At 37.8% G+C, this 24,550-nt stretch overlaps 1 protein-coding gene across 1 annotated transcript in view; it reads right to left on the reverse strand.

The window, feature by feature from the left end:
- Window positions 1-24,550, reverse strand: part of cntfr (ciliary neurotrophic factor receptor) — a 230,162-nt gene that overhangs the window by 116,197 nt on the left and 89,415 nt on the right. The gene's annotated exons all lie outside the window — the stretch shown is intronic.

Below are 24,550 nucleotides of genomic sequence, written 5' to 3' on the forward strand. Positions count from 1 at the left end.
TAGGTTACAAGTAAGTCTGGCGCTGAACAGAAATTGTCGCGCTATGCTCCTTTATTTATTGTGCATAAATAGTGAATTGTCCTGACACAATATTGCGTTTCGCTTCTGTTATTATGGTACACTGACAAAAACACATACTTTTATTCACAGGATAAAACAGGTTTTTTGTATCACTAATTGCCCAGTACGATTACAGCATACAATATTGTTGTCACTGCTACATTTCTGTGATGCTACCAGAAATTATTTCCACTACTAATTAATTACCGTTGAGCTCAAAGGTTATATTAATAAACGGTTAACGAATGTGTATTTATGAAGACGATTTGTGAGACTGGTAAACTTATGATACGTACGATGGTCTTTACTTTCTACACGGTGCATTTCAAGGTCCTGCACCCATCCGTCGGTAAACTGTACCTGGGCTTGTTGCAGTGACCGGAAGTTACTAAACTTCATGAGTGTGTGCACTCACTCCAAGAACCGTATGATTATAAATATGCATATAAATATGCTAAGATGAGATAGCTGACTTCATCTAACTAGCAAATGTTTTCCAGGCTACGTTGGTGATACAGTTTTTTTTAATGTGTATGATATTTTTGTCATGCGATTTTAAAGCTGGTCCTACAACCGCATCCAAGAATAACATGCAGCTTATCTCAGAACTGTCGGTGAAAATTATTCTTGGAGCTAGGTTTAATTGAGCTGCATTTTAAAGAGGTGCAATTTCACAATTTGTGTATATTTTCTAAGTTCACTATTTTGTATGTGTTGAGAAAAACACAGATTTTAAAATTACATGGTCTAATATTTACATTTAGCATAACTGCAACATTATTTTTTCGTTTGTTTTTTTTAAAGACTCGAAAGGACTTGAAATTCAAAATTTCAGACTTGTGACTTGACTCGGACTTTTACACCAGTGACTTGAGACTCGACTCTGACTTGCCTGACATTACTTGAGACTTGACTTGAGACTTGAGGATAAAGACTTGAGACTTACTTGAGACTTGCAAAACAATGACTTGGTCCCACCTCTGGAAAATATATCGATATTTTTAAAAAACTCGATATATCGCCCAGCCCTAGGTGGAGTTATCGCTTAAATGCACCTTCTTCTATTTGACGTATACATTTAACTTCTTCTTTTTTGGATTAAGTGGGAAAAAAAAGAATGAAAAAAAAGCACACAAGATTTTGGGCCACCATGGGGCCAGAAGAGCTTCAGTGCACTTTGGCTTTGATTCTACGTGTTTAACTCCTCCGAATGATCTACGTCATTTCTTCAAATGGCATAACTATATTTGTTCTTAATTTTGAATTACGTCAAACACATCAGTCCAAATTCTCCATTAAATGTTAAGTTAGATTGAGATAGATAGATTTTTATCATAGCATCATTTTCATACTTCCTAAGCCGTTCACTGACTCCTTGTGACACTTTCCATCCAGCAAGACAATACTTCCATCAGGGCAGTTTTACACCAAGACTTTAATCAGTGGGTACATGTCGTTCATAACAGAGACACCTGATCTCCCATTTTAAGGTTCAAGTTTATTCTTATATTTTTTCCTGTATTTGAGTCCAAATCCAAAAGTGTCTGTCGTAGTCTACCATTATGAATGTATTCTCCTTTTTTGCCACATCAACAAGAAACCAATGCTCAACATCTAATTCATATTGTTTCAACCTGTTCTGATAGTTTCAAGTGATTCTTTCACCTAATTCTACCCTCCAGAAACAAATTTGATGACATTTTATATCAGATTTTTTATTGTTCTCAATGACATTAAAGCTTATTTCCATACCAGTTTTTATTGTGGCTAAAGTTAAGGTGATGGGATTAAAATTACTTTTAGGGGCTGATATACATCCAATATAGCATTAAGAGCAACATCAGTGGCATCATGGTAAACTTAGATAAGGGGAAAGAAACTTTTATTATCAGTTTTTAGAATTGAGTGTGTATCTAATAAATATTTCTTCTTGCTTCCCATTGGCAAGACTAAATAATGATAATACTAATCAGACATAAGCCAGCAGGAACCTCCCTCACAGCCCTAATCCTTTTGGTTAATAACATAGCTAACATAACCCAAAACATCCCCAAGAGCCAAATTCAAAAGGTCAGTGCTAATACCAAGACATTCATTTATTAAAACCAGTTGGTGAAAAACAGACAGAGAAGAAAGAAAGAGAGTAAAACAGAGATATGGGGAAAATTAATATGGTGATGGGGATGATAAAATGGAGAAAGAGAGTGAGACAGACAGGAAAATAACGGCAGAAAAAAGAAAGTCACCCCAAAGGATTTAGGAAAGGGGACGTGTTGGAAGTTAGCAAAGGAACAAGAAAGTATAAAGTAAAAAGGGAGGTGAAGGGCAGCTAGAGGAGGAAAGGGTTTCAGATGGAGAAGTCAGGGGGAGGGGGATGGATAGAGAAATGACTGTCTTAATTAATGGACTATAATATATGACAGAATTCCTGGGTTCCAAGATAATATCAGCAAAAATTACTGCCTTCATCACTGGCACACTGTGCAAATATACCATGACCTTGACTAGGGAACTGAAGTGGCATGGAAATTTTAGCTAAAATTGTATTGCATGTGATAAAAAGTTATGATAGTTCCAACGATGGGAAATGTAAAACTCTTATTTCCCCTGTGGTGCAGAAACAAGGACAGTTTTATCTGTCTGTCTATCTGTCTGTCTGTGTGTGTATATACACTTAGCATTAGCACAAAGCCTATAGGGACACCCACACATGAAGCAATTAGCTTTGTTACTGACAGATCTGACTAGACTGATCAGTAGTGGACCTTCCAAGGTCCACTTGCTTGCCTAGATAATCCTCCTCTATTTAAAGATTTACAGTAACATATCTTTGTTATATTCTGTTATATGTCAGTCAGCAGTGTATTTCACTCTCATTGGCAGTTGTTTTAATCAATTGCCTCAAGGTTTTGAAATGTTTAATTCAGATCCCGTACACTTTATTTTGCCACTAGTTATTTTGCTCATCCACATTTAAAGTCGCTGAATGTCATTGATTTTCTACAGTCTCTGGTTGCCAAATCACTGCTAATCGCTTCCCATGTTGATGCCCCTTAATAACTAAGTTTCTAATGAGTGCCTACTTATAGTTTAAAGTTCTAACTTGATGTACAACGAATTATGTTTATATATTGCTCTACATTAACACGCATTGCCACATAATAAATAGCGTGATGACATCCCAGCAAGAAATAAAGATGACAGGGTGTTGTTAATGTCTGTCTATTAAAAAGGTTTAAAAGTTTTAGCCTATTGAACTTTGGTTGTAATCGGCTCAAGAAACATTCTTTGAAGAGGTAAAGAATGAAAATTTGGCTTTGGAAAAGTTATTGTTAATACAGTTTTTTACAGACGCTAGGACACATTTCCCAATACTTAGGTCACGTTTGCAAAACTCCTCACACAGTGAGCACAACAGAAGTCTATGTGGGCTAAACTGAGGACCAGTTATCATTGTCTTGGCTCAAAATGCATTCAATGACTACATCTCTCAAATTTCATGAATCATCTTCTCACTCAGACACAACAACTGCCAAAAATCTTTGTACGGACAGGACATTTTGCATGTGCTTACATACTGTTTTCAAAACTGTTAAACTCATGGTCAAAACAATAACACAATGCAAAACTTGAAAAGACAGCAAAATCCAACGGCAATATTTTATTGAAACATATTTTAAATCTAACAATGCAGTTTAACCAGCCACAGCTGATTCTCATTGTGGATGAACATCTACACAGTTGTTACTCCTTCAATTGTTCAACTCTTTCAATTCTGGCAGCCAGAAGATTCTTTCCTAGGTGTATTACCCTAGATGACATAAGATGTGATGTGGATGAGAACCTGTGGCCAAATGGAGGAGACCGAGTAGATTAGCATTACTATTGTATGTGTATCAGTGGATGGTGTGTATACAAATTCTTGTATTTTGGGATTACTTAGTGCAAAAAAATAAAAATACATAAACATAAATACATGATGTCTGATTCATTCCAGTAACATATATTGAAATTATAAACAGAGATGTGTCCTTGTTTTACACAGGAAAACACTGTGTAATGCTACATGTTGTTAGTGTTTTTTAGGTCATTGTTTTGTGGGTGACAAAGTGTGTTTGTCGGCTGTCAACCTTTGCTAGTGTTCTGGAGGAATGTGTTCATTTGAGACCTGAATGAAGTGTTTTGGTAGTTGTAGTGCATTTTGAATGTGAAATGAACTGCTTTGCCAGGCTGAGGGTCAGTTAGGAGAAATGTGTGAAGAGTTTTGCAAAAGTGACTTAAGTATTGAGAAATGTGTCCTAGCGTCTGTAAAAAACTGTAATAGGTTAAAAGTAAGAAAGCATACTATTAAACAGCATATTTTGCAGGTGGAATGCATCTAAGTTATTTCCGTCCTGTTGCTGAACTCCAGTGTGCAGTAGCTGCCACTGAGCTATCAATCTCCTAACTCTTGGAACAGCAATCAGTCTAGTTTGTCAAGCTGTTGCTGTGGGAGCTAAATGGGGCATGGGCGCAACTCCACCACACAGCAGGGGGGGCTTCCAGCATTTTTTTCATTGTTATTTGAGTCAGCAATCAAAGAACTGCCATTCCAAGTGGAACTAGGGGCTATGTCACTGTCACCACAGAGATTCCTTGAAATTCAAGAATGATTTTTCCATGGCTGTGTGAGTGTAGTGTTTGCTGTGTGACTGGTTTCCAAGTACTGGCGAGTACCGAGGGACCTGCACATGAGTAGTTTTGAAGCTGCAATCAATCATGTGTGACGGTGGAAATGTAACAAACACAACAGACAATGCACGCAGTGACTGTGCACACTAACGTGCACAGAACCAATGACACACACTCAGACTTACACACCTACATAATAAAATGTGTGCATGAGTGCATGTCCTCCTGGTCTTTTTTTTTTCTTTGTCTCTGATTCCTCAGATAACAGTGCTAAAATACACACAACAAGCAAGGTGTGAAAGGAAAAGAGCTGCTGTCAAGTTCAGCGACTGCAAAACACATCGCCATCTGTAATCCAAGCAGCTGAGGAGGCACAGATTACTACTCAGTCTCCTGAGCTTCAGCTGGCATGCAACGAAGGGCTGAAAAAAACAAGATGTAAAACAAATACATTTAGAAGAAGCCAGTGGTGAAAACACGCAGATTTATTTGAACTGGAGCAAAGCCTAGGGTGTTGTTGCTCTGTCCTTGACGCCGAAGTTTACTTACAGTTTCACGCTCATCATTTGTCAGAGGAAGACTAATGATGCTGAACATAACATTTGCTACAATGAAAATCATTATCAGCAAATAATTTCCCCTGACAGTCCTGCCTCTCTTTCCAGTAGTCCTCATAAATACTCTTGACTTCAAAGCCTTGATTTGACATGGATTGGAGAATGCTCATTCTATTATACTCATTTATTGGGAGTTCAAAAGGATTTAGGTTAATTAATGCAGTAAGTTACAATCCTGATTAGAAATAACGACCTGAGTGATCACAAGTCAGAGTCCTAAATAAAACAAAAAGATCATTTTGTTTTGTATAATCACATCATTTAGGAAAAATCAGCAAACAATTTGAGTAAGATAGATTGTTTCTAAAACGCGCATCTACATGAGAAGTGTTACTTAGGTCCTTCCCTAGACGCACATAACCGACACGCACAATCTGGAAAAAACACACACACACACAAAAAAAGAAAGATGGTTTTGTACCTGCCGTTTGCCCATGTGTGCAGGAGTGTGCATACCTTCAAGTATGGTTATGCACACAAACATGCAAAACTGTTTTAAAAGAAGGTTGTCAAGACAGACTCCAGTTCACCAGCTGTTTTTCTTTGGTATGTGTGAATCTGGAGTTGACACCTGGGCCTTGATCTTGTCATCTAACCACACACTTTAACCCCCTTAAATGGACTGGTTATTTTATAGCCACTTCTACTCTTTCTGAGTACTCAAAGCGCTTTACACAACTTGCCTCATTCAGCCATTCACATAAGCACTTCAACTCCAAAACACATACAAAAGACAACAGAAGTGCTCCAGGATGCTAGGCGCAGTGTTGAGCTTTGTTACCTATTGGCTACACAAGCCAGGAAGTACCAATGACCGGATTTGGTGTGTGGTAGTAACAGGTAAATGAATTTTTTTTTAATTATTCGAATATATATATGAGTGCTTGTGTATAAATACACAAACAATACACATATGCTTTCATGCTTTCAATTGTGTAATTTAAGTGATCTAGGTAGCTCTGTTTTGGAAGTTCAGTTAACGCTAGAAATGTGTTTTGGAGTTTGTACGTGCTTTGTCTCTAGGGGCCACCGCATATATTTATATATGAACATATATAAATAAAACCACTCTTTTTTTTACATTAGTAATTCCTTTTGTGCATAATTTTATATTGTTGTTAATAATAAATTAATTAAAGCAACAAAACAACCTGAAGAGCCAGTTCAGGGCCGAAAGAGACGGCTCGGCTCATTAAAAAGAGCCAGAAATCCCATCACTATCTTCTTGGCTGCAGTGGTTATTATTATATTTACATGCGTCCAGCTCCCGTTTCTACTCGATGATAACTCGTACTTTTCCACTCTCCTTTTTCTGCCTCCTCGCGCTCACAAACACATAACGGATATGGCAGTCCATTCTCCCTGCAGCACGGACTACACTGCCCATGAGGCTACATTCTTTAGGGCTATGTCTCTAACACTCTGCCTATTAGCTTAGCATAACAACAACAACAAAAAGGCGCTCTCTCACCCAGGAAACACACAGTCGCAGAGAGAGCGAGTCACCCTGTAACCATGGCAACCATAACGCTGCCACCTGGAACAACAGATCATAGCTGTCAAACAAAACCCAAACAATCCTGACCCGCGACAATCCCCTTATTTCAACAAAGTAACTGTATTCTAAATACCACCTTTTTAAACGGTAACTGTAACGAAATACAGTTACTCATATTTTGTATTTTAAATACGTAACAGCGGTACATGTATTCCGTTATTGTCTACCATCCCCTTCTCTTGTGTGTCTTGACTCCTGGTACCCCATGTTGCCCAGATGCAAATGACACCTCTACTGACTATCACCCCTCCTTTCCATGTAATCTGTAATGGTCCTGGGTTAGCTTAGCTTCCAAGGCTCACTCTCTGGGAACCCACCCTATACTTAAAAAAACCTATTGTCACAGTATCTTTAAAAATCCTTAAAAAACAAAACAAAAAAAGAAGCAACAAAAAAGCGTGCTATCTAATCTGATTTTGTGAAGTCAAGTCAAGTTTTAATCAGTGTGCATTATATTTGATTAAACTCCAAACTTGAAATGAATAGGTGCAATGCAGAAGCATTTGAATCTTTTTCTTCCTATAAACCTATATGGGAATTAATTAAAATATGCTCCCTTTTACACTAACAGCAGACAGTAGACAGCAGATCTGGTGAAAAAGTGCAGACCAGATGGTCAATAACAAGCGGAAAGAACTGGCCAGGGTAGACACAGCCAAAATCAATGGACTTCTACCTTAATGACCCAAAAGTCAGTAGTCTTTTTTTCTCTCCCTTTTCTACTTTATCCTTTTTTTGCTTCTGTTATAGACAGGTGGCTCCGTGCTACACACGAGCCAAAGAGAGTACAGATCCATTTTGTCTTTTTTTTTCTGCTTTAAATTTTCAAAAACCGAAGAAGCAGGGACAGAGTGGCGACAATCATAGCTCAGAACAAAGAAAATACATATATATGGATGTTAAAAGTTCAGTTACTCAAATTAACCTCCAATTGTATTCTTATTGTCTCTCTGTCCTTCTTTATGATAAACACACCATCACATGGTCTCGTGCTCACTCGCAGCCACAGACAGGTCAGCCTTCTTTGCCACAGACTGTGAAACCACAAAAATGCAGAAATGTCAGAGCTATAACAACAGTGTTTCCAAATGCAAGAAATTAAGAGGCTTTGTTGGTGCTTTGAAGGAATGTCAAAACACATGTTATGGATGAGTGTGTGCAGTGAGAGCACACACTTGTAAGAAAAGAAGGAACGAATGCAAGATAGAAATGCAAAAATTAAGTGAATACAAAGGAAAACCTTAAGCAAAGGCAGGGAAACATTTCCTGCAAACCTAGCAATGCTGGTATGTATTTCTCATGCCATGTATTACAGAATAAATATTAAAACTTGCCATACTGCTAATACACCCAGCACACTCATCTGTTGGCACACAAGGTACTTCATGTGTGAAAACTTGCAAAAATAAAAAGCATATGCACACACACGCACACACAGTTGGTTATAGGCCCCATGTTTTAGTAATAAGCTGGTCTGAAGTCTGGCTATAATGACATCCAGGTATGTTTGCTCTTCATTTTACACGGCTCATCGCAGCTCCAAAACAGGGTATCAGGAAGAGTGGTGTGGTTGTGTGTGTGGGGTTCAAGTATGCTTTTCTGTACACACAGTGATCACTATGTCCTTGTGGATATATGAATGGCAGCGCATGCTTGGACACCGTTGACACTGTTGTTGATGATCTGTGCATTGCCTCCATGGGATTTTTTTTTTTGAGTGAGTAAAAGCTAATGTAATTGGATGCACACACACAAGCATGCACACACATACATACATACATAGAGCCTTCTTGTTGACATTCCAGTAGCTTGGCCTCTTTGTCTGCTCCAAACTCTCTTCTCATTAAAAACAGACCTCCCCACTCTCTTTTCTCTTTCTTACTCACACACAAACAATGTATCCATCACTCAACCTGCTCCTGCCCTACTGAAAACAAGAGTAAGACATAAGTGTGCACACTCACTCTTTCTTCCATGAGGACACAACCGTTAATTGAATTTATTCATTAGTTTAGAACGATGTTCCAAAGTAACGTGTTACTGGAATCACATTACATTTTTTAGTAACGCAGTAATGTAACACGTCCTTGTACTAAATTCATTAAGTACAATAATGAAATTATGATTATGTTGTTACTTACGTTACAAAAGATCTTCCACTATCTGCGTGCCAGGTTTGAAAGAAGAAAAGAAAAAAAACATCAAACATGCTTTTTTTTCTTTCTGCACACCTGCTTGAGAGAAACGGTGGAGTGGACTAGAGATTTTGAGGAGTGGAGATATGGACATTACTTTTTTTTTAAATTTTACAAAAAGCATGTGATGGAAAATAGCATCCAGGATAGCAACAACTGCGTTATACTGCTAACACAACTCTTTGCAAGTTTCTGCTTCAGACAACATGCTAAGCCATTGCTAGCCAAGAAGCCAGAATAATGTTAAACCTGAGTGTATGCTGACCTCAGCCTAAAGCAGTCAGACCCTGAACTTCAACAGGTAATGTAGATGTAAATGTAAAGTTTCTACAGTAGACTAACTTGCCAAACGCTTTAAAATCGCTTTGTGCTGCTTTTCAACTTTTCTTTGTGTTGTTGTTTATACGTAAAAACTAAAAGAAAAATCGTATATGTGTTCTCATTAGGATAGAGAGTTGTGTTGTTGTGTGGCCTGTAGCCACTGTAGCCTAATGTCTATATCAACTGGTACTAATGTGACAATGCAGTCAGATCATGCAAAGTAATGCAACAAGTAGTGTACTGAATTACTTTACATAATTAAGTAAAGCACTGCATTACTATGAAAGCAATGATATGAAACCTGACATATATTTTGCACAAGTTCCACTTCTGCTTTGCGTCAAGTAAAGGTACGGCTTGTTTAAACACTAGCCAAAGTGATGTCTGAAAATAATTTTATAAAATTAAAATATAATCTTTTTTTCTGGTTTAAATTTAACTTTAGAAGAAGGTCTGGTGTTCCAGTGAAACAGAAGGGGCTGTACAAGTCTGGTACAGGGGTTTTTAATATAATGACAATATTTTCTAAATCAGCAGCAGAAGACAAATCCTTCAAATTTCCTCTAAAAGAAGACGCAATAGAGCCATATTCTGTACCACGGTGACCGTACAACTACGGTATCAGGAGATGTAAGGGTTATGTTTTGTTTTTTTATTTTGGCCACACATAAAAACCCCTCTACTTTGGCAAAGTTTCTCTAGAGTGGATTCATTTAAAATTGAAAACATCTGCCTCCAAGCTTAATGTGATATTTTCCAGTAAAAATCTATCCAATCTTTGATCAATTAGTAACAAACCAAGGTCTAACCAGGCAAATAAATCTTTGGACCTTTGGAACAATTTGTTTTTCAAACTTTGTAAACTTTACCAAGAAGCATGGACATGCCTATTCACCTGTGCAAAAGCATTTGCACACTGTATTGCAGTACTGAAGACATGACAGTATGTGTGTTAATCCCATAGTTGAAGACAGGAGTAGTCATGCTTCAGATCCTTGTTGAAGTAAAGTATATTGTCCATTTGTTTGAGCACACATGTGCTTTCATGTTTTACCTTTAAGGCACTAATGCATCTGGCTAGAAATTAGATTTGGCTGTAGGTTATATGCTTCTCCTAAAAAAATGACATGATCCATAACTCTTAAACTAAATTCAAAAGTAACAATTTTGTAACCATAACATTTTTCTGCTCAGTATAAAGTTATGCAAGACTTGTAAATTTCCTTTTCACACTGGAATATCAATACAACCTTATGAACAAGTGTCAAATCATTGTTCACAATTACAGTTCAGAACTGACATTTTTAAAACTTAACTTCTCACAACTAATGCTGCAGAAGCTAACAGCAAAAAGTTAAACATGCTGAAGTCATGAAGCATAGCTGAAGAGAAATAAACATTCAAATTTCTAAATAATAAGAGGCAGGTGTTACACGTGTCATAAAACATGACATAAATTTGACAGAAAGGTTTGGTAATTTTAGCCACAGTGGCCAAAGAGTGCTTGCTGTTTTGTTTTTATGAATTTAACAGGAAATGTCTGTAAAAACAATGAGTGCATGAGCTGCTCTATGTGAACACTAATTGCTTCAATTTGTAAGTAAGTAAGTAAGTAAAACTTTATTTATATAGCACCTTTCAAGATAAAAATCACAAAGTGCTTCACAGAAGCTAAAACCTAAAAATAAAAATCAACTAAAAGCAAGTTTAAAAAGATGGGTTTTTAGCTGTTTTTTAAAAGTGACCACTGAGTCCACAGATCTCAGGCTCAAAGGGAGAGAGTTCCACAATCTGGGGGCCACAGTTACAAAAGCTTTGTCGCCTTTTGTTTTCAACCTCGTGTGCTGGACAGCAAGCAAGCCCTGGTCACATGACCTCAGGGACCTGCTGGGAATGTATGGATGCAAAAGTTCACTTATATATGTTGGTGCTTGTCCATGCAGGGCCCTGAAAGTCAAGGTCAAAACCTTAAACTGGATCCTGAATTTAACGGGGAGCCAGTGCAGCTGAATCAGCAGGGGTGTGACATGGGAAAACTTGGAGGACTTGGTCAGAAGCTTTGCAGCAGCATTCTGAACAACTTGCAGACGATCCAAAGAGGCTTTACATAAACAAGTAAACAAAGAATTACAGTAGTCCAGACGAGATGAAACAAATGCATGAATGACAATTTCTAATTCGGAGCGCGATACAATGGGACTCAGCTTAGCAATGTTTCTCAAATGATAAAAACAGGAGCGAACCAAAGATTTTACATGGGCATCCAAAGTCAGAGCTGAGTCAATACTAACACCAAGGCTCCTGATAGACGGTTTTGCAAATGTAGCAAGTGGACCCAAGTTTTCCATAACACTAGGTACAAAAGTTTTAGGAGCACAAACAAGAACTTCAGTCTTCTCCTCATTTAGTTGAAGAAAGTTTCCAGCCATCCAACATCTAATGGAGTCTATGCACTTGTGCAAAATTTGTAGCTTGGAAACATCATGGGGCTTAAAGGAGATATATACCTGAATATCATCTGCATAGCAGTGATACGAAATGTCCTTAAAAGTGCTCAATAAGTGTTGAAGAGGAAGTAAATACAGTAAGAACAATAAAGGCCCCAAAACTGAACCTTGTGGCACACCATAGGCAAGAAAAGTAGAAGAGGAACTGTACTTAGAGGTAGCCACAGAAAAGGATCGTTCATGCAAATAGGATTCAAACCAGTCCAAAGCAGCCCCTGATATACCCACCCAGTCTCTCAGCCTATCTAGCAGAATATGATGGTCCACAGTATCAAAGGCGGAGGTCAGGTCCAACATCAACAGAACGGAGCATTCTCCTGCATCACATCTCATTAAAATGTCGTTGGAGACTCTAAGAAGTGTAGTTTCAGTAGAGTGAGCTCTACGAAAGCCAGATTGGAATTTATCCAGAATGCTGTATTCATCTAGAACAGCTATAAGCTGCTTAGCCACAACCTTTTCTAAAATCTTAGAAATGAACGGTAATTTTGAAATCGGTCTGTAGCTACTGAGAAGAGAAGCATCAAGCTTAGGTTAATTTGTGCACTACTCTGAAAAGACAAATGCTCTTACTGGTTGTGTGAGCTGTTTTGTTTCTATTGTGATTATTGGCAGTTAAACGGGGCAGTTAGCACTAAGGATACAAGTCAGATGAGCCCCACAAAGACAAGAAATTAAACTTCTATGTTCATAGGCGCTAAAGTAATTCAGTGCCAGAGTGTGTAAAAGTCAAAAATTTATCATGGGGCCTTTATCCTGAAAGACTTCACAACCTTCTTAGAAAATAAGTACAATGTATGAGAAAGAGAGATGCAGGAAGTGGCCAAAATCTAAGAATCTAAGAAGATGTGCTGTATGTTAACAAGTGTGAGAGGGGAGAGAAGGGGAATGCATTTCATACTGTAGATATATTTGTAAAGGGAGCAAAAGGCAGCAGAAGTCATAATTCTATCAACTGTTGTGTAAATCAAAAGCAATGCCACATATCAATCTAAACACATTCTACAATTAATAACATTCATTAAGCACAATGAAAAAGTTGGTGGAATTATAAGGAAACGTTCCTCCCCTGTTTTAGTCAAACAAAAATTGTTTCACCATATAAAATCAAGACTTTTTGAATTCTGAAATCTTTGGTATTTTAAATGTGTGTAGTTCTCTGACTACACTCATTAAAAGCAAACAACACACATTCCTTTAAATTATCACCAAGATTGCTTGCTTGCGGACCTTTGGACAGTTCCATCAAATTTAGATTTGCATATCGGTTATTGCAAAAAACCAAACAACAATCTTCAGTGGAGAAGTCCACACTGCTCAAGCAATGCCTCAGGTCAGATCGTTTTTTTTCAGCTTTCACCAGTTTGTGCATTGTGAATTCATCCCCTTGGGTCACTCTGTTAATGTAATAACTCTTTTGTAACATTCTGAGGCATTTGAGGGAGAACATTTGTTGTAAACGAACAGCCAAAGCAACGCAGTCTTCACTTGCTTCACCTGATTTTGGCTCCATGCAACTTTGCCCTCTTTCCAAACTTAAATTTAAGTTGAAGTGTTGCCATTTTGACATAGAGAAGGAGATCCAGTGCAAAATAAAAACGCTTAAATCAAAGTAGTCAGAACAAAGCCTCTAAGGAAAGGTTTAAAAATGGCAGCAGTGCTGCAATAGGTTATTTTTTGTTTTGTTTTTGATGAAAAATTCTGGGTTTTGGATTCAGGAATGCTGACATGCTGCAAAAAGAAATCAAAATCCAATAAACAAGTGTGTGTGTGTGTGTGTGTGTGTGTGTGTGTGTGTGTGTGTGTGTGTGTGTGTGTGTTTGTGTTGGAGCAGGGGGACTTCTGTGTGTGTAGATAGCTCTGGTCAATACAGTATGGTTAGCCATGTGATGCTGCGGAGGAAGGTATGTTTGAAGGTGCCTGCGTTTTGGAAGTATGCCTTCATGATCTCATTACTGATTAAATTAACAATAATTTTGAAATATGAGCAGCAGTGAATATTTTGCCAACTCTTGGAATTAGACCGTTTTTGATACTTTGATACTTCATTTTACACAGCGATATCCATGAATAGCTTATGTTTACTTCTAAATTAGAGAAGCCAGATAAATCTATGTAGCCCTTTAACATTATAATGCTCTGACAAATATGTCTTGTTATTATGCCATTTAGAGCTGTTGATATGTTTTTAAGAAGAGAGATGAAGAAACAAAACAAAAAACAAAAAAAGAAAAGAAAAGATTTGAACAGGACTGTGGCCCCACTCAACCATGGATTTGGAGAACTGTTGCACTGCTTTAATGCTGCCACCTTTATGAGTCCCCATTAATGTGATTGCCAGTGGGCAGATATTATAGCGTCATGTCTCAAGTTATGTAATGCCTTATTATGCACAAGAATTGAGAAATGGATTCGAGGGGATAGAAGGAAGATAGCTGCGTTGTGTTTCTGTGCCCCCAGTTGTTTTCCTTTTTATGTATTATTTATTTGTATCACTTTATTTCATGACATCTGAATTTAAGTATTTTTAAACAGACACGCCCTGCTCTTAATCAGCATCACCCACACAGTTTGCTCTGGTGAAAAATTCATGGCACTTTATCCAGAGATGATATTATCCTATTACTGGTGTCTAAATGAAATCCAATGACTGGTCACTTAGGCTATGACAGGACATTACACTCCATAATGACCTGTTAGCCTTAGTAGATTATACCATGTCCCAGAGCAGCAGCATAGTTGCATCTCTGACAGTGACAGAGCAGGCTGTGGTTCTGTGTTTTGCTCAAGGGTGTATGGCTATTGTACAGAGGTGGCCTGTTATTTATTAATAATAGAATAAACTGTTTTTCAACACACTTGCATTGTTCAAGTCTACTGAAATGTAATATGAAGCCGTAAACCACTCTGCAGATTCAATTTCACTTTTCCCTCCATGCAGAGCAGTTCGTTCCTCATGAGGATCTTTGTTATTTAATATTTTGTTTCAACACATACCGTATTAGAACATTTTTTGTTGTCACAAAACAAAGACGGCGACTAAAATATGTCCTGCTTGAAATGACCTCCACAGTCTACAAATTTGCAATCTAACGCAAGGCTACTCTGCAATGCAAATATCCCTCATGCTGTGACTCAAAGGTTCCCAAGTGGTTTGTACCGAGTGAAAAAAGCCCAAACACTAATTAATTCTCACAAACAAAATGTTATGTAGTTAGTATGGTTTCCTGTGGATGAAAACGTTATCTTATGTGTGACGACACAATTTCTCCGCCACAAGCCTTTAAGTCTCTCTGGACTTTCGGTATCTCTGAGCTGTCGACGGTGTTTTGTCAGTATGATGGACAAGAAAGCTTTGGGAATTTGAATTTGAAAGGAATGGAGGGAGCCTATTGTCCCCAGACAATACAGTTTCAGGGTTTGGAGAGCGAATGGTTTTCCGTATGAATCCATTCCACCACAGGAAATCATACTACCGCCAAGAGAGATAGGACTGTCCTTGCACAATGTCATGGGCAATAAATATAAACACACATGCATGCACATGCAAGCAAACACACACACACACACACACACACACACACACACATACACACACACACACACACACACACACACACACAGTCTCTTGAGAATGCACATCCACACAAATATGCACACACTTACTCTGAGCTTCACTTCCCTTTCCGCTACAAGGACAACCAATTCTTTCAGAAATGTTGTGGTGTCTTTTTTTGGTTTTTTTTAGCTTTTGTAAACTTCAGTCATTGCTGTTTTCTTTCTTTCTTTTTTTGATACACAGGTATTGGCTTACATCTCTGGTATACATCTTGACTTTCCCTTTAAAAAAAGTTTTCTAAGGAAATACAAAGTGACAGAGACACAAGCTCAAAGTGACAGGACATGACGAGCCTTTTTTCATTCCTTGCAACAATAAAATAAAATCTTTTCCACATGGAAAATAACCTCAAAGCAATCACAGATAGAATTCACTCCAGATACAATTTTTAAAAACAGTTAAGTTTTTACTGACAAAACTGTGAAAGGTCATTATAACAAGGGGGTTTAAGAAAATTAATAATATAAAATTAATTTACTGGGGGTTTTTTTTTCAGTTTTTTTGACAAAATTTGATTGGTTATATAAACATTAAATGCAGTTCGGCTGATTTTCTTTCTTTCTTTTTTTCTATTGTTTTGCCTTCTTTTGTAGTTTCCGCCTTGACTGATTGCTCAGTTTTCATTGCTTGTTCACTGCACTCAGAATTTTGTTTTTTGTTTTCTTGTTTCTTTGTGTATTTGAGCGAAGGGGAATGGTTTAAGTTCAGAGCAATGACAATAAAGTTGAGCTGAATTAAATTAAACTGAAGTTCAGTGTTATAAATGGTAATCTTTTCCCTCTGTCACTCTGCCACTTTCTCCCCCCAATGCATCACACTGAAGGTCTTTCTGTCCGCAATAGATCAAATTAAATGTGTATATTTAGAACTGTTGCACCATTGAGGGCCCAAGACCCCTTTTAAGGCTCTTGTGATTCAGTTCCAATGTCTTGGAACAAAGTTTTATTGCAAAGCAACATTAGCCAAAACTCAGCTCATACTAGCAGGAATTACATTAGGTTCCTGGCAACATTAACTTATTGAACAGTCTATCAGGAGGAACTGGGGGAACTAGTGGGGGCTCAGTGATTTTAATGGCACAGCAAAACACAACTTGAGATTTAATGGGTTAGAATCAACAAAGTGGCTTTGGAAACAGAAAATCTATCTTGCAAATGGTCACTCGATTCAATGTAGGGGACATTCTGTTCATCTACGAATGAAATGCTTCTTTTAAATGACTAAAATAAATTGATTTGTTAAGTTGATTTCTTTGAAATTACAGCTAGCTCTTTTATTTTTAATCAATTCTGTTAGTGTCCTCTTTCAAATGCCACAATTGTAGAACCTTTTATTCTGACTTTGTCGGCAAAAGAAAAACTAGCTATTGTCCACCTTATAAGGTGGAAAAAAAGACAGATAATGTTTTTATGCCTTTATCTGTCTTTTTTTTTTCTTTTTACAATACATTGAACTGGAGTCATAAAGCAGAGTGCATAGAAAAGAAAAAAGCTGCATTTTTTTCTATTTGTAAAATAAACAGTCTAGATGATACGCAGCATTCTACATTTAATAAGAAAGGAGCTATTGAATTACATTTAAGATGAACTGTACTGTGGAAGAAAAAGAATGCCATAAATTAAGTATAAACAAAAATAAATAAAATGTACAACTATGTATATTCATGAGGCCTTTTACGGCATGATATACAGTATGGAAGGCAAAAGTGCTTAGGTTTCTGTTTGCATGGCACATTAAATGGCACACTCTGGAAGCAGTGCACATCACAGTATGTCAGAACCACTACATCCTCTTAAGTAAAGTCAATAAATTGAAACTTAAAATTCCTAACCTCCCAAAGACTCAATCCTGAGTCAACCTCTAATTTTACTTCTGCTTTCTTTTCCTGACCTAATCTTTTGATTGCACACAGACACAGGTGGTCATTTGCTGCACGGCAGGGTAGTGGTAAATTATACAAGTCTTTATAGTGACCACAGCCAAGACAGGGTCACATACACTGCAGTCTATACTGTCGGCACACATACAGGGAGTGCAGAATTATTAGGCAAATGAGTATTTTGTCCACATCATCCTCTTCATGCATGTTGTCTTACTCCAAGCTGTATAGGCTCGAAAGCCTACTACCAATTAAGCATATTAGGTGATGTGCATCTCTGTAATGAGAAGGGGTGTGGTCTAATGACATCAACACCCTATATCAGGTGTGCATAATTATTAGGCAACGTCCTTTCCTTTGGCAAAATGGGTCAAAAGAAGGACTTGACAGGCTCAGAAAAGTCAAAAATAGTGAGATATCTTGCAGAGGGATGCAGCAGTCTCAAAATTGCAAAGCTTCTGAAGCGTGATCATCGAACAATCAAGCGTTTCATTCAAAATAGTCAACGGGGTCGCAAGAAGCGTGTGGAAAAACCAAGGCGCAAAATAACTGCCCATGAACTGAGAAAAGTCAAGCGTGCAGCTGCCAAGATGCCACTTGCCACCAGTTTGGCCATATTTCAGAGCTGCAACATCACTGGAGTGCCCAAAAGCACAAGGTGTGCAATACTCAGAGACATGGCCAAGGTAAGAAAGGCTGAAAGACGACCACCACTGAACAAGACACACAAGCTGAAACGTCAAGACTGGGCCAAGAAATATCTCAAGACTGGTTTTTCTAAGGTTTTATGGACTGATGAAATGAGAGTGAGTCTTGATGGGCCAGATGGATGGGCCCGTGGCTGGATTGGTAAAGGGCAGAGAGCTCCAGTCCGACTCAGACGCCAGCAAGGTGGAGGTGGAGTACTGGTTTGGGCTGGTATCATCAAAGATGAGCTTGTGGGGCCTTTTCGGGTTGAGGATGGAGTCAAGCTCAACTCCCAGTCCTACTGCCAGTTTCTGGAAGACACCTTCTTCAAGCAGTGGTACAGGAAGAAGTCTGCATCCTTCAAGAAAAACATGATTTCCATGCAGGACAATGCCCCATCACACGCGTCCAAGTACTCCACAGCGTGGCTGGCAAGAAAGGGTATAAAAGAAGAAAAACTAATGACATGGCCTCCTTGTTCACCTGATCTGAACCCCATTGAGAACCTGTGGTTCATCATCAAATGTGAGATTTACAAGGAGGGAAAACAGTACACCTCTCTGAACAGTGTCTGGGAGGCTGTGGTTGCTGCTGCACGCAATGTTGATGGTGAACAGATCAAAACACTGACAGAATCCATGGATGGCAGGCTTTTGAGTGTCCTTGCAAAGAAAGGTGGCTATATTGGTCGCTGATTTGTTTTTGTTTTGTTTTTGAATGTCAGAAATGTATATTTGTGAATGTGGAGATGTTATATTGGTTTCACTGGTAAAAATAAATAATTGAAATGGGTATATATTTGTTTTTTGTTAAGTTGCCTAATAATTCTGCACAGTAATAGTCACCTGCACACACAGATATCCCCCTAAAATAGCTAAAACTAAAAACAAACTAAAAACTACTTCCAAAAACATTCAGCTTTGATATTAATGAGTTTTTTGGGTTCATTGAGAACATGGTTGTTGTTCAATAATAAAATTATTCCTCAAAAATACAACTTGCCTAACAATTCTGCACTCCCTGTAATCACAAGCACTGCAGAGCATGCACTTATTCAAACACACTTTAGTGTATTTTGAATCAGTTATATACATTAATACGGACATACAGAGAAGCACCTGCACACCAGACGACTAATGTGTGTTAACACACACACACACACACACACACACACACACACACACACACACACACACACACACACACACACACACACACATATATATACATACACACAAATTCTCACTCACATTTTGGTTTCAGGTCAGTGAAGCAATAACTGAAAACTTCCGGATAGGATTACCAGCAGTTAGTCTCTTAGTAAGTAGAAACACATACACAGACACACTCACACACTAGCATATCTGAAGCTCTGTGTGCACATACCATAGATGCTCAATAGCAGAAATATACTGTTATAAGTCTAAAATGCTGAATGCTGTCTGACCCTAAAGCAATCACATCAATCCATTCACTATTTATTTGTCATTAAACACTGGTTAACTGTGACCTGCTGTAAGCCTCATTAGACTGCACTTCTGCTAATGACTCACATTAGCCAACGCACACATCAGCATATTCATATTATTCCTTTAAAGAATTGGGTAAAGCCTGGCATGAGTGTACATGCTGGCTAGTGCAATATAATGCTGCTCAAGGGCAGCTTCACCTGCACTTTCTCCTCCACTTTCATCTTGAGACTGTGTTTGAAACAGAGATATACAAGCAGAGATGAAGAGAGAGAAAAAGGCTGAAAAAAGTACCTCTGCAACTTCCACTTTCAGGAGTTGAATGTCAGAGATCAGGGAAGTTGTCTTTGTATGTTCAATGTTGTTAATGAAAGTAATTCTAAGAGAGGTGGAGAGGTAAAAGAAAAAAAGACATAAAGCAAGGTCGTGAGAAGATGCAGTGAAGAAAACTTGCTGCTCATTTGAGTTCTGGTGCGGCTCTCACATATAGTGTTTATTTTCACTTCTAAAGGGCCATATCAGACGAACTCAACTGAGATTTCGGGGTTCTACTTCTACATTCTATCAACTGTAATTTCAGAGGTTTCTGGGTAATATAGCAACATCTGCTAAGACTATTTTAACAATTTGTTAATATGTTACTACAAGTTTATGAGAATTAACAAAAAATATGGCAAAAAAATGGTGGTCAGCCACATATTTTCTAAAATGGGTTTATTATTATGAAAATGCATTACAGACTAAACCTCAAAGTTTTATGGAAAACCATCGATACAATATTTATTTTATGACTATTTGAACCATTAGGACCTTCAACTGCACTGCTGCCAGTCAGTGCCAGTTTTCAGGAACTTCCCTACTGTGCTCCATTAAGGCTTACAGATCTAGTTTTCAAATTCATTTATACATTTTGGGTGGAAAACTGAAAGATAAAATGTGCATGTTATTTAACTGCTTCAGAGTTTTGGGAAGCAGCCATCAAAGAGTGATGACTTTACTGGGATTCCCAGTCAAGCTTTGATCAAAGGCTTACTGGGAATGCCTGCTAAAAGATTAATGAGTTAAGAGTTAAGAGTTAGATGGGACAATACACATAGACACACACTAAGTCCGATAGCACACAAACAAACACTTCGACTCAGATAGCGAGATTCTGAGATTCCATATCTTGGCATAAAACAGTGATTGGTTGGAAATGGGCCATTACCAGACAGATTGTATCAGGCAGTCGGGAATCCGAAATCTATAGTGGACAAATTATAGAATATTTAGTAGTGAACATTAATGGATTCTACAGATATTTGTTTTTCCTATCTCAGATTTTGTATTTTCCAGCTGAAGTGAACTTATGATATGACAAAGATTTAACTGAAAACTGATCATTTTGTTTCTCTTTATATTGTAGTTGTCTTCCAGTATTTATTTCAAGTTTTAGCCTGACAAGATATCTATATTTCCTTATTTCAGCTCCTAACACATATAAATCATTGAATAACTTTACAAGAACAAAGTAATTTGTTAGAGAAAGAAATGCCCTGTTTTCTTCAGGAGTTGGATGTGAATCTAAACAGATCCTACCTCAACTAAAATAATAATTTAAAAAAAACCCTCAAACTTTATTAACCCTCTCAGGCCCAAATTAAGTTTTTTGTTGCTAATGCACAACCAAGTCCTGCAGTGGTACTTCTGAGCAAAAAAAACCTCATAAAATATGTATGTGGGGTAATCAGGTTGTTAGTTCTTAACTGTTGCAAATCTGCAACGTCTGCCTGGAGAGGGTTAAGGCAATTGCTGTGATTCTAAATTGGCTGCACTGTCCCTCTGTGTTGGTCCTGCAACAGGTTGGTGACCTGTCCAGAGTGTACCCCGCCACTTGTCCTATGTTAGATGGCCATAGGCTTCACGGGCCAGCGATCCTTAAATCGGATAAGCAGAAGATAATAAATGAAAGGGATAATTTAATATATGTTCAGGATTCCCTGTTACTTGAAAGGTCTAATCCAAGGTCAGAGAGAAATAATATCATATCATTTGAAATTTGAAAATTGCCTGTCATATTTGATGTTCCAATTCATACAAAACCAATTTAATCAAAAATGGATAAATACTTTAGATAAGAGTAGCCATCTGAAAATCAGTACCGAGCCCATTTGATACATTATTGCTAAAATGTATTTTAGTCATTTATGGTTTCATTTAAGAACTTTTGGTCTCAAACATGACCTAGTAGCATGTTGGGAATAACAGAGCATATCAACAACTTCATTACTTTAAGTTGTATTAACCCAAACATTTTCAGTGAAACAAAAACATTTCACTACATTTAGCTCAGGACTGTTTTGGCTATTGACCAGTTTCTTTTCTTCTTTTTTTTATGTTACTTTTATCCTTCATTGTATTCTTTTGGCAACATTTGTTTTTGTGTTTCAAAATCATGATCAAATTAGGCTACTTCACTTTGCCTGTATGCCAGTCAGTCAGACTGTAATCCATCTGCCAATCCAGTCAGTCAATCAATTGGTTGAGCTCCATCTTGAATTTAATACAAGCAATGTGCCAAATAAGGACCACTGATTACTTTGAGTGCTACTCACAATAATGAGTGCACTTGAGGTTTCTTCTGCACATACGTGGCTTAAACATACAAGACAGCCAGGCAAGCAGACAGACACACTACACCAGCATCACCTATAATTTACAGCAGCTGTCTATTTTCTCTGATAACACATTAGAAAGCAGCGAGATTCCATGAATAATTGCTCCAAATGAGTTGTCTCTGGTAATTCTAAACGTGTGCTCAAGACTTTTAGAATTACCAACAAAAACATTGCTGCTGCCATGACAGCTTTTCACTAGAATGGAACTTGTTTTAAACCTCTCTCATTTCTTTGGCTTAAAAACCTATGACTTTTTTTGTTTGTGTGATTTCAATCAACTTGTCTTACAGCACATTTGTCGAGCTTTATGCAAATATACATGATCAGTTATAATAAAGTTAGTTTGCATGTCAGATTTTAATAAGAAGTCATCCTGCAGAAGATCCTACATTCCCAACCAGAAACTGCAGCATTTGCCCTATAAGTGAGTTAAAAAAATAAAAATCTTTGGTAAAAAAAAAAAAAAAGTCCTTTTAATCACCCGTTTGGATCTTAATTTATGAAAATACACAGTGATATAGACAGACTGTACTGGATTAGTAGGAGATACAAGCATTAAAAAGCACCCAGGTATATGTATACTGTATTTCAGTCTGAAATCTTGCTTTTGGAGTGCTGCAGCTATTAAAGCTAATTACGTATGTCTAGATGAGCATCTGCACATGAATTAAATTAGACTTGGCAGCCTTGCATGATAAATGGTGAAAAATGCCAGGATTGATTTAATTTCAGCATTTATCATGATGTATTCAAAAGAGTATGGATAAATAAGGCTGCAGTTTAGCAAAGTATACGCCCAGGCATGTTGGAAAGCCATGGCAGCGCGTGTCGAAAGCTCAAGAAATAGATACAGCTTTGACAGCTGTAATACCATGGAATTAGTGCAGGAGTTAACCTCTTACTTTCCTGCTCTCTTTTTCTCTCTCTCCTACTTTGACCCAGTTGTATCACTTTCTGTTTCACGAGTCTCTCTATCTTCCTCTCTCTTTTTTCAATCCATAGCAGTCAGGTGGAGGGTAAGGTACAGAGACTCAGCAAAGGCCAGAGATGAAGCGCACAAAAACCTTTAGTGATGTCACGGGTGATAAATCTGCTGTTGATCACTTGTCGGATGGATTACGGAGTTAGTGGAGAAAGCAATGATGTGAAAGCAAAAAAGTATCTAGAGCAAAGGGATGGAATAATGTAAAGTATTAGAGGGACTGAACAGGAGGAGAAGGATGGCAAAATTAAAAAAAATAAATAAATAAATAAAATAAACCATAAGGCTGGTAAGTGTGGATGAAGTGAAGACTGAATTAGAGAAAGAGGATGAAGTATTGAGTTGGGGAGAGAGGAGGATGGAGGGGGAAACAGAGAGACATAAAGACACTGAGGGAGGGGGAGAGATGGAGGGGATGATTATGAGTGGAAATGTTCGTCTCTCAATCAGGATATGGACTCCCATAAATAACTTGCCCTCTCAGTCAACAGCATGATGTCACCACATTTACTCTCACTCTCTCTCTCCTACACTAGTCGCATACACAGAGATAAGGTGGAGGAGCAGATGTAGCTGCACTATTTCTGTCATAAAAAAATAAGAGGAAAATTCAGCTGAAATGTATGCAATCTCAAAATGATCTCAATTACGCCTCATTTTCCTCACTCCATGTTTAATTTTCTTCACTTGTTTTGTTCTACTCCTTCCGCTCTCCATTGAGTGTTCTTGTGCAGTTAATTTGTATTCTCATTGTGCTTGTTCTCAGTATTTACTGTTTGAGGCACCCCATTAATGTAATGGTATTGCTTTGACTAGGGACTCTCTGGTATATCTCAGGAATAAAACAAGACGGAGAGAAAGACGCAGAGAACAGGATGAAGAGGGAATGAGAGAACACAACGAAAGATAAAAAACAGAGCTAGAAAGAGGTTTTTGAACTCATACGTGATCAATCATATAGGCGGATTCATTTTTTTATATAATGGGAGTGACTGTATCACTACTGAAATATAATAATCTGGAAATACAATAATGATAATTTTATATCTCTCTTTCTCTTTGTAGAAATGTATTCTCTAATGCTTTTTCCCCAAACATATTCTTGGCTCCATCCGTTATCATTCCTGTCCCCCCTCTATCCATCTCCTTGTCCATTTTCACAAGCAATCAAATATAAAATCAAATATCACATTCAAGGAACCTTAACTGATACAACTTTCTCTGACCTTTCGGTCATTTATTCTGTTCATTGTATATTTTGGTGTGGATGTAGCTCAGGAGGTAGAGCAGGTCGGAAGGTTGGCGTTTCCATCCCTGGCTGCTCCAGC

This window comes from Copadichromis virginalis, linkage group LG7 (genome assembly GCF_057382275.1).
Source record: "Copadichromis virginalis isolate Kocher_CV1m ecotype Utaka linkage group LG7, C_Virginalis_male_GT1.1, whole genome shotgun sequence".
Lineage (NCBI taxonomy): Eukaryota > Metazoa > Chordata > Actinopteri > Cichliformes > Cichlidae > Copadichromis > Copadichromis virginalis.